This window comes from Theobroma cacao, chromosome 4 (assembly GCF_053813885.1).
Source record: "Theobroma cacao isolate CCN51 chromosome 4, ASM5381388v1, whole genome shotgun sequence".
Lineage (NCBI taxonomy): Eukaryota > Viridiplantae > Streptophyta > Magnoliopsida > Malvales > Malvaceae > Theobroma > Theobroma cacao.
Window position 1 is genome coordinate 12,314,691 of NC_142642.1, and position 12,589 is coordinate 12,327,279.

Here is a 12,589-nt window from a genome sequence, read left to right on the forward strand (position 1 = left end):
TTCTTGTCAATGCATGGCTTTCGCTTCACATTTCTCGAGGTAAACATTAATTTAGAACCTTTCTTAACCAAAAACAAAAAAAAATTCAACTTAAAATCAATAATGAGATTATAAAACCATGTAAAGCGAGTGATAAGGCTTTCGAAGGCATAGGTGACTATAAATGGACTTTTCTTGTCAATGGATGGCTTTTGCTTCACATTTCTCGATGTAAACATTTATTTAGAACCTTTCTTAACAAAAAACATAAAACAACTCAACTTAAAATCAATAATGAAATTATAAAACCATTTAAAGCGAGTAATAAGGCTTTCAAAGGTATAAGTGACTATAAATGGACTTTTCTTGTCAATGGATGGCTTTTGCTTCATGTTTCTCGAGATAAACATTTATTTATAACCTTTCTTAACCGAAAACATAAAAAAATTCAACTTAAAATCAATAATGAGATTATAAAACCATTCAAAGCGAGTAATAAGGCTTTCAAAGGCATAGGTGACTATAAATGGACTTTTCTTGTCAATGGATGGCTTTTGCTTCACGTTTCTCGAGGTAAACATTTATTTATAACCTTTCTTATCCTAAAATATAAAAAAATTCAACTTAAAATCAATAATGAGACTATAAAACCATTTAAAGCGAGTAATAAGGCTTTCAAAGGCATAGGTGACTATAAATAGACTTTTCTTGTCAATGGATGGCTTTTGCTTCACGTTTCTCAGAGTAAACATTTATTTATAACCTTTCTTAACCGAAAACATAAAAAAATTCAACTTAAAATCAATAATGAGTTTATAAAACCATTTAAAGTGAGTAATAAGGCTTTCAACGGTATAAGTGAAAATGAATGGACTTTTCTTGTCAATGGATGGCTTTTGCTTCAAATTTCTCAAGGTAAACATTTATTTAGAACCTTTCTTAACCAAAAACATAAAAAAAGTCAACTTAAAATCAATAATGAGATTATAAAACCATTTAAAGCGAGTAATAAGGCTTTCAAAGGCATAGGTGACTATAAATGGACTTTTCTTGTCAATGCATGGCTTTTGCTTCACATTTCTCGATGTAAACATTTATTTAGAACCTTTATTAACCGAAAACATGAAAAAATTCAACTGAAAATCAATAACGAGATTATAAAACCATTTAAAGTGACTAATAAGGCTTTGAAAGGCATAGGTGACTATAAATGGACTTTTCTTGTCAATGGATGGCTTTTGCTTCACATTTCTTGAGGTGAACATTTATTTACAACCTTTCTTAACCAAAAACATAAAAAAATTCAACTTAAAATCAATAATGAGATTATAAAACCATTTAAAGCGAGTAATAAGGCTTTCAAAGGTATAGGTGATCATAAATGGACTTTTCTTATCAATGGATGGCTTTTGCTTCACGTTTCTCAGGGTAAACATTTATTTATAACCTTTCTTAACCGAAAACATAAAAAAATTCAACTTAAAATCAATAATGAGATTATAAAACCATTTAAAGCGAGTAATAAGGCTTTCAAAGGCATAGGTGACTATAAATGGACTTTTCTTGACAATGGATGGATTTTGCTTCACATTTCTCGATGTAAACATTTATTTAGAACCTTTATTAACCGAAAACATGAAAAAATTCAACTGAAAATCAATAACGAGATTATAAAACCATTTAAAGTGACTAATAAGGCTTTGAAAGGCATAGGTGACTATAAATGGACTTTTCTTGTCAATGGATGGCTTTTGCTTCACATTTCTTGAGGTGAACATTTATTTACAACCTTTCTTAACCAAAAACATAAAAAAATTCAACTTAAAATCAATAATGAGATTATAAAACCATTTAAAGCGAGTAATAAGGCTTTCAAAGGCATAGGTGACTATAAATGGACTTTTCTTGTCAATGGATGGCTTTTGCTTCACGTTTCTCAGAGTAAACATTTATTTATAACCTTTCTTAACCGAAAACATAAAAAAATTCAACTTAAAATCAATAATGAGTTTATAAAACCATTTAAAGCGAGTAATAAGGCTTTCAACGGTATAAGTGAATATGAATGGACTTTTCTTGTCAATGGATGGCTTTTGCTTCACATTTCTCAAGGTAAACATTTATTTAGAACCTTTCTTAACCAAAAACATAAAAAAAGTCAACTTAAAATCAATAATGAGATTATAAAATCATTTAAAGCGAGTAATAAGGCTTTCAAAGGTATAGGTGACTATAAATGGACTTTTCTTGTCCATGGATGGCTTTTGCTTCACATTTCTCGAGGTAAACATTTATTTAGAACCTTTCTTAGCCGAAAACATAAAAAAATTCAATTTAAAATCAATAATGAGATTATAAAACCATTTAAAGCGAGTAATAAGGCTTTCAAAGGCATAGGTGACTATAAATGGACTTTTCTTGTCAATGGATGGCTTTTGCTTCACATTTCTCGAGGTAAACACTTATTTAGAACCTTTCTTAACCGAAAACATAAAAAAATTCAACTTAAAATCAATAATGAGATTATAAAACCATTTAAAGCGAGTAATAAGGTTTTCAAAGGCATAGGTGACTATAAATGGACTTTTCTTGTCAATGGATGGCTTTTGCTTCATGTTTCTCGAGGTAAACATTTATTTATAACCTTTCTTATCCGAAAATATAAAAAAATTCAACTTAAAATCAATAATGAGATTATAAAACCATTTAAAGCGAGTAATAAGGCTTTCAAAGGTATAAGTGACTATAAATGGACTTTTCTTGTCAATGATGGCTTTTGCTTCACGTTTATCGAGGTAAACATTTATTTATAACCTTTCTTAACCGAAAACATAAAAACATTCAACTTAAAATCAATAATGAGATTATAAAACCATTTAAAGCGAGTAATAAGGCTTTCAAAGGCATAGGTGACTATAAATGGACTTTTCTTGTCGGTGGATGGCTTTTGCTTCACATTTCTCGATGTAAACATTTATTTAGAACCTTTCTTAATCGAAAACATAAAAAAATTCAACTCAAAATCAATAATGAGATTATAAAACCATTTAAAGCGAGTAATAAGGCTTTCAAAGGCATAGGTGACTATAAATGGACTTTTCTTGTCAATGGATGGCTTTTGCTTCACGTTTCTCGAGGTAAACATTTATTTATAACCTTTCTTATCCGAAAATATAAAAAAATTCAACTTAAAATTAATAATGAGATTATAAAACCATTTAAAGCGAGTAATAAGGCTTTCAAAGGCATAGGTGACTATAAATGGACTTTTCTGGTCAATGGATGGCTTTTGTTTCGCGTTGCTCGAGGTAAACATTTATTTATAACCTTTCTTAATCGAAAACATAAAAAAATTTAATTCAAAATCAATAATACGATTATAAAACCATTTAACGTGAGTAATAAGGCTTTCAAAGGCATAGGTGACTATAAATGGACTTTTCTTGTCAATAGATGGCTTTTGCTTCGCGTTTCTTGAGGTAAACATTTATTTATAACCTTTCTCAACTGAAAACATAGAAAAATTCAACCTAAACTACATAATGAGATTATAAAACCATTTAAAGAGAGTAATAAGGCTTTGAAAGGCATAGGTGACTATAAATGGACTTTTCTTGTCAATAGATGGCTTTTGCTTTGCGTTTCTCGAGGTAAACATTTATTTACAACCTTTCTTTTCCGAAAATATAAAAAAATTCAACTTAAAATCAATAATGAGATTATAAAACCGTTTAAAGCGAGTAATAAGGCTTTCAAAGGCATAGGTGACTATAAATGGACTTTTCTTATCAATGGATGGCTTTTGCTTCACGTTTCTCAGGGTAAACATTTATTTATAACCTTTCTTAACCGAAAACATAAAAAAATTCAACTTAAAATCAATAATGAGATTATAAAACCATTTAAAGCGAGTAATAAGGCTTTCAAAGGCATAGGTGACTATAAATGGACTTTTCTTGTCAATGGATGGCTTTTGCTTCACATTTCTCGATGTAAACATTTATTTAGAACCTTTATTAACCGAAACCATGAAAAAATTCAACTGAAAATCAATAACGAGATTATAAAACCATTTAAAGTGACTAATAAGGCTTTGAAAGGCATAGGTGACTATAAATGGACTTTTCTTGTCAATGGATGGCTTTTGCTTCACATTTCTTGAGGTAAACATTTATTTACAACCTTTCTTAACCAAAAACATAAAAAAATTCAACTTAAAATGAATAATGAGATTATAAAACCATTTAAAGCGAGTAATAAGGCTTTCAAAGGCATAGGTGACTATAAATGGACTTTTCTTGTCAATGGATGGCTTTTGCTTCACGTTTCTCAGAGTAAACATTTATTTATAACCTTTCTTAACCGAAAACATAAAAAAATTCAACTTAAAATCAATAATGAGTTTATAAAACCATTTACAGCGAGTAATAAGGCTTTCAACGGTATAAGTGAATATGAATGGACTTTTCTTGTCAATTGATGGCTTTTGCTTCACATTTCTCAAGGTAAACATTTATTTAGAACCTTTGTTAACCAAAAACATAAAAAAAGTCAACTCAAAATCAATAATGAGATTATAAAACCATTTAAAGCGAGTAATAAGGCTTTCAAAGGTATAGGTGACTATAAATGGACTTTTCTTGTCAATGGATGGCTTTTGCTTCACATTTCTCGAGGTAAACGTTTATTTAGAACCTTTCTTAGCCGAAAACATAAAAAAATTCAATTTAAAATCAATAATGAGATTATAAAACCATTTAAAGCGAGTAATAAGGCTTTCAAAGGCATAGGTGACTATAAATGGACTTTTCTTGTCAATGGATGGCTTTTGCTTCACATTTCTCGAGGTAAACATTTATTTAGAACCTTTCTTAACCGAAAACATAAAAAAATTCAACTTAAAATCAATAATGAGATTATAAAACCATTTAAAGCGAGTAATAAGGTTTTCAAAGGCATAGGTGACTATAAATGGACTTTTCTTGTCAATGGATGGCTTTTGCTTCATGTTTCTCGAGGTAAACATTTATTTATAACCTTTCTTATCCGAAAATATAAAAAAATTCAACTTAAAATCAATAATGATATTATAAAACCATTTAAAGCGAGTAATAAGGCTTTCAAAGGTATAAGTGACTATAAATGGACTTTTCTTGTCAATGATGGCTTTTGCTTCACGTTTATCGAGGTAAACATTTATTTATAACCTTTCTTAACCGAAAACATAAAAACATTCAACTTAAAATCAATAATGAGATTATAAAACCATTTAAAGCGAGTAATAAGGCTTTCAAAGGCATAGGTGACTATAAATGGACTTTTCTTGTCGGTGGATGGCTTTTGCTTCACATTTCTCGATGTAAACATTTATTTAGAACCTTTCTTAATCGAAAACATAAAAAAATTCAACTTAAAATCAATAATGAGATTATAAAACCATTTAAAGCGAGTAATAAGGCTTTCAAAGGCATAGGTGACCATAAATGGACTTTTCTTGTCAATGGATGGCTTTTGCTTCACGTTTCTCGAGGTAAACATTTATTTATAACCTTTCTTATCCAAAAATATAAAAAAATTCAACTTAAAATTAATAATGAGATTATAAAACCATTTAAAGCGAGTAATAAGGCTTTCAAAGGCATAGGTGACTATAAATGGACTTTTCTGGTCAATGGATGGCTTTTGTTTCGCGTTGCTCGAGGTAAACATTTATTTATAACCTTTCTTAATCGAAAACATAAAAAAATTTAATTCAAAATCAATAATACGATTATAAAACCATTTAACGTGAGTAATAAGGCTTTCAAAGGCATAGGTGACTATAAATGGACTTTTCTTGTCAATAGATGGCTTTTGCTTCGCGTTTCTTGAGGTAAACATTTATTTATAACTTTTCTCAACTGAAAACATAAAAAAATTCAACTTAAAATCAATAATGAGATTATAAAACCATTTAAAGCGAGTAATAAGGCTTTCAAAGGTATAGGTGACCATAAATGAACTTTTCTTGTCAATGGATGGCTTTTGCTTCACGTTTTTCGAGGTAAACATTTATTTATACCCTTTCTTATCCGAAAATATAAAAAAATTCAACTTAAAATCAACAATGAGATTATAAAACCATTCAAAGCGAGTAATAAGGCTTTCAAAGGCATAGGTGACTATAAATAGACTTTACTTGTCGACGGAAGGCTTTCACTTGGCTTTTGTCAGGGTAAACATTTATTCATAACCTTTCTTAACCGAAAACATAAAAAAATTCAACTTAAAATCAATAATGAGATTATAAAACCATTTAAAGTGAGTAATAAGGCTTTCAAAGGCATAGGTGACTATAAATGGACTTTACTTGTCAATGGAAGGCTTTCGCTTGGCGTTTCTCAAGGTAAACATTTATTTATAACCTTTCTTAACCGAAAACATAAAAAAATTCAACTTAAAATCAATAATGAGATTATAAAACCATTTAAAGCGAGTAATAAGGCTTTCAAAGGCATAGGTGACTATAAATGGACTTTTCTTGTCAATGGATGGCTTTTGCTTCACGTTTCTCGAGGTAAACATTTATTTATAACCTTTCTTATCCGAAAATATAAAAAAATTCAACTTAAAATCAATAATGAGATTATAAAACCATTTAAATTGAGTAATAAGGCTTTCAAAGGTATAAGTGACTATAAATGGACTTTTCTTGTCAATGATGGCTTTTGCTTCACGTTTATCGAGGTAAACATTTATTTATAACCTTTCTTAACCGAAAACATAAAAACATTCAACTTAAAATCAATAATGAGATTATAAAACCATTTAAAGCGAGTAATAAGGCTTTCAAAGGCATAGGTGACTATAAATGGACTTTTCTTGTCAGTGGATGGCTTTTGCTTCACATTTCTCGATGTAAACATTTATTTAGAACCTTTCTTAATCGAAAACATAAAAAAATTCAACTTAAAATCAATAATGAGATTATAAAACCATTTAAAGCGAGTAATAAGGCTTTCAAAGGCATAGGTGACGATAAATGGACTTTACTTGTCAATGGAAGGCTTTCGCTTGGCGTTTCTCAAGGTAAACATTTATTTATAACCTTTCTTAACCGAAAACATAAAAAAATTCAACTTAAAATCAATAATGAAATTTTAAAACCATTTAAAGCGAGTAATAAGGCTTTAAAAGGTATAGGTGACAATAAATGGACTTTTCTTGTCAATGGATGGCTTTTGCTTTGCGTTTCTCGAGGTAAACATCTATTTATAACCTTTCTTATTTGTGAACATAAAAATATTCAATTCAAAATCAATAATAAGATTATAAAACCATTTAGCGTGAGTAATAAGGCTTTCAAAGGCATAGGTGACTATAAATGGACTTTTCTTGTCAATGGATGGCTTTTGCTTCGCGTTTCTCGAGGTAAACATTTATTTATAACCTTTCTTAACCGAAAACATAAAAAAATTCAACTTAAAATCAATAATGAGATTATAAAACCATTTAAAGCGAGTAATAAGGCTTTCAAAGGCATAGGTGACTATAAATGGACTTTTCTTGTCAATGGATGGCTTTTGCTTCACATTTCTCGATGTAAACATTTATTTAGAACCTTTTTTAATCGAAAACATAAAAAAATTCAACTGAAAATCAATAACGAGATTATAAAACCATTTAAAGTGACTAATAAGGCTTTGAAAGGCATAGGTGACTATAAATGGACTTTTCTTGTCAATGGATGGCTTTTGCTTCACATTTCTCGAGGTAAACATTTATTTAGAACCTTTCTTAACCAAAAACAGAAAAAAATTCAACCTAAAATCAATAATGAGATTATAAAACCATTTAAAGCGACTAATAGGGCTTTGAAAGGCATAGGTGACTATAAATTGACTTTTCTTATCAATGGATGGCTTTTCCTTCGCGTTTCTCAAGGTAAACATTTATTTATAACCTTTCTTAACCGAAAACATAAAAAAATTCAACTTAAAATCAATAATGAGTTTATAAAACCATTTAAAGCGAGTAATAAGGCTTTCAAAGGCATAGGTGACTATAAATGGACTTTTCTTGTCAATGGATGGCTTTTGCTTCACGTTTCTCGAGGTAAACATTTATTTATAACCTTTCTTATCCGAAAATATAAAAAAATTCAACTTAAAATCAATAACGAGATTATAAAACCATTTAAAGTGACTAATAATGCTTTCAAAGGTATAAGTTACTATAAATGGACTTTTCTTGTCAATGGATGGCTTTTGCTTCACGTTTCTCGAGGTAAACGTTTATTTATAACCTTTCTTAACCGAAAACATAAAAAAATTCAACTTAAAATCAATAATGAGATTATAAAACCATTTAAAGCGAGTAATAAGGCTTTCAAAGGCATAGGTGACTATAAATGGACTTTTCTTGTCAATGGATGGCTTTTGCTTCACGTTTCTCGAGGTAAACATTTATTTATAACCTTTCTTATCCGAAAATATAAAAAAATTCAACTTAAAATCAATAATGAGATTATAAAACCATTTAAAGCGAGTAATAAGGCTTTCAAAGGTATAAGTGACTATAAATGGACTTTTCTTGTCAATGATGGCTTTTGCTTCACGTTTATTGAGGTAAACATTTATTTATAACCTTTCTTAACCGAAAACATAAAAACATTCAACTTAAATTCAATAATGAGATTATAAAACCATTTAAAGCGAGTAATAAGGCTTTCAAAGGCATAGGTGACTATAAATGGACTTTTCTTGAAATACCCCATACTTTGATATAGTGATAAATAAAGTTGATCGAATGCAAATTGAAGTCAATTAAAATGTTTAAAAGTGATAAGACACGAAAGGAGTAGTTTAGGATAAAATATTTCGTAAGTGAGAAAATAACAATAAAATAATAATAATTTTATCAGAGGAGAATTTGTGAGATAAAAGGCAATTCAGAAGTCAAGTGAGGCATAATAAGGTATTTCAAGTACCAAGGAGACAAGATAAAATTTTTAAAATATTAATATTTAACCGGATGTCGAAATCAGTCAAGAAGAAGGATCATATGGTGGATCCAAGTGGGGGAGAAGATGACAAGCGCGACTCTATAAAAATATTTGTCATGACATACACGTGATGGATAGCATGTTTGCATGCTAAGAGAGTCCCGAAAAAAAAAATTTACAAAAGTCGGTATTGTACCTAGACGTACAACAAAGTTGATTTAAATCTCGAACTAGATCAAATAGAGAATTTATGATGAAATTAAGAATTTTAAAGTCCCAGAATGGGTTAATATGGTGATTCGGAGTTCGAGGATCAATTTGAAGTCAAATCGGAATTTTCGCTATCTAGGGGTAAAATGGTCATTTGCCACCTAGGGACAAAATGGGAATTTTTAGAAAATATTTTTGACCCCATTTGACTTATTGGAGTAAGATTTGAGGTTTAGAAGTGAAAAATTTTAATTTCGGTATAATTTGGAGCAAAAGGGTAAAATGGTAATTTTACCATTCGAAATCGAAAATTTAATTTTTTGAAAGGATTTTGATCAAATTTAATTATTTGGAGTGTGAAATGAGTATGGGGAGTGAAAATTATGCATTATGGAAAATTTTCAATTTTTGGGGTAAAAATGTAATTTTTAAAAAGTTCGGGGGCAAAAGTGTAATTTTGAAAAATTTGCTCCACCAAAACTTTGGAAAAAATCTGAAAATTTCACTTAAGACTTGGATAAGTCAAAGGGAATGCATGGTGGAAAAAGTAGGACAAATGGATGGCTAGAAAAAAAATGAATTAATAAAATATTTAAAATATGAATAAAATAATATTATTTCATTAAACAATAAAAAAGGCATAAAAAAATCAGCCCACCCATTCTTCTTCTTCAACATTCGGCCAAGCAAGAAACAAGAGAGAGAAAGGAGAAAATAAAACCCTAGCTAAGAAATTTAAAGGGAAAATAGGTGGAAATTCAAAAATCAAGTGAAAAAAGGTAATATTTCTTAAATTTGTCTTGTGCTTTACCTTTCCCATGCATTTTCCATCATTTTTCATGGTTGAATCATGTGATTTGAGGATGATTTGAATTCTGGTCATATGGGTTTAGAGAGAGAAAGTTGTTAGATAAATTTGATTTTGAGCTATATTAGTGTTTAGTGTTAGTTTAGCATGTTTATGAGTAAAACAACAAGAAAAATATTTATCTTCTCCATGAATTTCCCTAGGCCGAATCTAGCCAATGGTATGTGAGGATGAGGTTGACTTTATTTTAAGAGAATTGGGTGGAAAAATGATGAATTATGAGGTTGGAAATTAAATGGGAATTTTCGGTGCAATAAATTGAAATTTTTACCCACTAGGGGTAAAAGCGTAATTTATAGTTCGCACTGATAAATTGGACCAAATTCACAGTCATTGAGGTATTGTGGATATAATTGGATAATTGAAATTGAAATGGATGGAATTGGAGTCGAATTGGGGATTTTAGGAATTTACACCGTGTATAGGCGAGTTAGGTCGGACATCGCAATTAGGCGATTGTCTAGACATTTCAAATCCTATCTAGTGCATACGCATGGATAAGAGCCTGAAATAATTTATGATAAATTGACACAATTTATTGAATTTTGTGTCATGGATTATGGATAGGTGGTGACTCAATTGTTTCGGGTAAGAAACTGCACCCGAGGGCGGAAGATAGGAGTATTTCTACTCCTAATACTGTGAGTAAACTTATTATCGTCTTAATTATCTAGAGTAGTTTTATACAACTGTGTGATTTTATGAAAAATGGGTTTAAATGGTAAATTGTTATGTTTTAAGGGAAATTGTGATTTTATAAAATGATTTTATAAATTTTCTAGAAAATCGAATATTGGTTTTGAAAATAGAGTAATTGGAGACTGCTAGTTTGTGTTGCAAATTTATGGTTTTGAATTGAATGGCTTATGACAATAAATGAGCATGAATGGCTAAACGGATTTTGGTGTTAGAATTATTTATACTGTGTATTCAGCCTTGAGAGGCTAGATTGCGATAAATTGTCATGCCATGCTAGAATGAATTTTATTGAATTGGTGGAGTATATATTAATTATTTACTGCAGAGGGGGTTCCGTGGACCAGCCTATTAGAGGGGCACGGTAAACTCCAGTATATTTTTACCCCGAACGGAGAGGCGCGTAGGGTATCTCCTGGGGTAAAGCTTAGGGTTCACTTCACGCTAAACCACCACGTGAAGGGGAACTCAGCCAACGCCAAGGAACGGCTGTATTTTTCTCAAACTAAAAATATATTTTAAGTGTATATGAAATTTTAACAGCCTTGGCGGACTCGGTTGGATGCCCTGCGCAAGGTATCACTGAGTATGAGTTTTGGCACGAGCCAAAGTTTTAAGAAATTCATAAGCCAAGTTGATTAGTCGATTTATATGGATTGATTTTATTTGGTTGAAATGAACTGAAAGGTAATGAAATTACAGTATGATGACTTATTTAATTGTCTCCATTTACTCGGCTTTAGATATTTTAGATGGTATCTGTTTACTCACTGGGATTATAAAATCTCACCCCTTCTTCCTATACATTTTTCAGGCTCAGGACAGTTTGTAGATAGTCGAGTAGGACGAGAACTAAGCTCGGAACTGCATTATAAAAAGTAAGAGTTCACAGTCTTACATCCTCTTGGTCAATTGGAGCCCACTTGTCAGTGTAGATCAAAACTTATATTTTGGTTATTTGTATTTCTATTCATACAATTTTTATTTTACTTTCATGTGCGAAAAATTATTTACGAATATTTCTATAATAATTTATTTTATGAGAAAATAGAATATCTTATTTATTATTTTTGAATAGTACTAGTTGTCAACAATTTGCTTTCAAATGAACGTTTTAGATACTTAATTGTTTTTAAATCATTAAATATAAATTTTCTGCTTATTTACTACATTTTTAGCAAGTTTTGAGATTTTTGACGAAAAATTACGAAAATACCCCTGTGAGCCAAAAAATAATATTTTATTGTTCTTATTTGAAAATGACTTATGATTTTTTTGAAATACGAGATTTAATAATTGTTGCTCACCGGGGAGATGCGGAAGTTAATGCTAAGCCTTGCGAGGTTTCAATCGGCATTCGAGGTGAAGAATGTCTGTCGAGGCCTCGCGGCGGTTGTCACGGGCCCGATGGGGAGTTCTGGGTCGTGACATTTCTTGTCAGTGGATGGCTTTTGCTTCACATTTCTCGATGTAAACATTTATTTAGAACCTTTCTTAATCGAAAACATAAAAAAATTCAACTTAAAATCAATAATGAGATTATAAAACCATTTAAAGCGAGTAATAAGGCTTTCAAAGGCATAGGTGACTATAAATGGACTTTTCTTGTCAATGGATGGCTTTTGCTTCACATTTCTCGAGGTAAACATTTATTTAGAACCTTTCTTAACCAAAAACAGAAAAAAATTCAACCTAAAATCAATAATGAGATTATAAAACCATTTAAAGCGACTAATAGGGCTTTGAAAGGCATAGGTGACTATAAATTGACTTTTCTTATCAATGGATGGCTTTTCCTTCGCGTTTCTCAAGGTAAACATTTATTTATAACCTTTCTTAACCGAAAACATAAA

At 30.2% G+C, this 12,589-nt stretch overlaps 1 long non-coding RNA gene across 1 annotated transcript; it reads left to right on the forward strand.

Moving 5' to 3' along the window:
* Window positions 1-9,831: 9,831 nt before the first annotated feature.
* On the forward strand, window positions 9,832-11,654 carry LOC148763126 (uncharacterized). Its single transcript, XR_016025684.1, has 3 exons — window positions 9,832-9,951; window positions 10,608-10,681; window positions 11,551-11,654. It is a non-coding gene; the product is annotated as an uncharacterized LOC148763126 (long non-coding RNA).
* The last annotated feature ends 935 nt before the right edge of the window (window positions 11,655-12,589 follow it).